Source organism: Colobus angolensis, unplaced genomic scaffold (genome assembly GCF_000951035.1).
Source record: "Colobus angolensis palliatus isolate OR3802 unplaced genomic scaffold, Cang.pa_1.0 Scaffold477, whole genome shotgun sequence".
In the NCBI taxonomy this organism is placed as follows: Eukaryota; Metazoa; Chordata; class Mammalia; order Primates; family Cercopithecidae; genus Colobus; species Colobus angolensis.
In genome coordinates this window covers 356,490-358,851 of record NW_012118232.1, presented here as the reverse complement: position 1 = coordinate 358,851, position 2,362 = coordinate 356,490, and positions in this window count along the sequence as shown.

Genomic DNA, 2,362 nt, shown 5'->3' with positions numbered 1-2,362 from the left:
AGCACAGGCCACAGACGTTTCTGTGACTTGTGTTGCTTTCCTGGGCACGCTCAAACTCTGGCTCAATAAACCTCGACTGATTGAAGCTTTTGCCTCAGTCTCTTATTTGGGTTAAGATTTTCTTTTTTTTTTTTTTCCTATAGACGAATTTTGGAAGTGAAAGATTTTCTTTGATGGTTTCTGTGTTTGGTGACACAGAAGTTTCCTCCACTCCAAGATTCTACAAACTGCTCCCTTTGTTTCTTCAGTATTTTTAAATTCTTTTAGAGAGGGTCTCACTCTGTCACCCAAACTGGAATGCAGTGGTGTGATCAAGGCTCACTGCAGCCCTGAACTCCTGGGCTCAGGTGATCCTCCTGCGTTAGCCTCCCCAAGTAGCTGGGACTACAAACATGTGTGACTGTGCCTGCCTAATACATATCTATCTTTTAATCTATCTGTCTATAGATACGTATATGTAGAGATGGGGTCTTGCCATGTTGACCAGTCTGGTCTTGAATTCCTGGCCTCCAGCAGTCCTCCTGCCTTAGCCGAGTAGCTGGGACTGCAGATGTACATCACCATGCCTGGCTAATTTAAAAATAATTTTTTTTGGTAGAGATGGAGTCTCACGATATTGTTGCCCAGGCTAGTCTCAAACTCCTAGGCCCAAGAGATCCTCCCACCCTGGCCTCCCAAAGTGTTGGGATTACAGGCATGAGCCACTGCACCTGGCCCCCAACTTCTCGAATAAAGGAAACTATGATTCTTGGGCACACTCACTACCATGTGACATTGATCAAATTACTTCACCTCTCCAAACCTCAGAGTCTTTATCTCTAAGATTGAAACAGTAACACCTACTTCAGGGGCTGTCATGAGGATTAAATAAATGTGCCCAGCAGGTAGTAAGTATACAAAACAAAGCCTCTAATGGTTCATTCATACATTTGCTTATTTTGCAATTATTGGCCACCTGCCAATGCTGGGCACTGTTCTAGGCACAGGGGATACAGCAAGGGCAAACACCTAACACTGGTGGAGGGAAGACAGTAAACAAATACATAAAGGTATGTGCCAGGTAGTGATAAAAGCAAAGAATGACCCATGGAGAGGGTCAGCTGGGTAGACCACACAGTACCCTACCTTGTCACAGTTCATCCAGTGAGGGACACTTTTACAGGGCACATGACCTTAATCTTTTTCATTAATCTTGGTTAATTGTTTCCAGGAGGTCAAGTCTCTTGTGGTTCTGTGGAATCACCAACTGCTCCTGTGGATGTGGCTTGGTCTGAGCTGATGTAACAAGTGGCTCTGTGTTGCTAGCACTATTTGGCTGTAGCAGGGTTCAGTGTGGGAGGCCTTGCCTGTGAACTGTTCCAGATGGCAAGCTGCAGGGCTGCATAGCACTCCATTTTCCACTGTGAGTGCTTGCGGGGACAGTGATTAGCTGATGACACAGGCCCAGTCCTCAGGGTGAGCACAGGAAGATGAATAAGAAAACCCTTCAATTCTGTGTATGCTGGGTTCTCTGGGGATGAGAAACTCGGGTTGGGGGGCACAGAGGAGGCCTCAATGCAGGCTAGTGAGGTGGGGAGCAAGACAGTAAACAGAGCTGAAGCTGGGGCCAGATGCCAGGTAGGCCACACACTTCATCATCACGTCTCTTAGCAATCCCAGCCCAAAAAGCTGGCCTCCTTTCCAATCTTCCCAGCCAAAGTCCCTGGACAAGCTGATTGGACCAACCAGAGTCAGATGCTCATCCCTGACTCATCACAGTGGCCTGGAAGATGCCACATGTTGACTAGATGGTAGCAGCAGGCAGGTACTGGTGCTGGATATAGACACAGAAGGTCATTAGGACATGGGAAGTTCCTCAGACTCACCAGGCTCTGGCCCTCTTTCAACCTCTGGGCCTTTGCACATGCAGTGCTCTCTTCTCAGAAAGCCTTTCTGGCTGGGACTAGTGGCTCACGCCTGTAATCCCAGCACTTTAGGAGGCCATAGGCAGGAGAAATGGTTGAGCCCCGGAGCTCCAGACCAGCCTGGACCACATAGTGTGACCCTCTTTTTTAATAATTATATATATATATGTTTTTTTAAAGAAAACCTTTCGACCGGGCGCGGTGGCTCACACCTGTAATCCCAACGCTTTGGGAGGCCGAGGCGGGCAGACCACCTGTGGTCAGGAGTTCGAGATCGGCCTGACCAACACGGAGAAACCCTGTCTCTACTAAAAATACAAAATTAGCCAGGCATGGTGGCGCATGCCTGTAATCCTAGCCACTCGGGAGGCTGAGGCAGGAGAATCGCTTGAACCCGGGAGGCGGAGGTTGCAGTGAGCCGAGATCGCGCCATTGCACTCCAGCCTGGGCAACAAGAG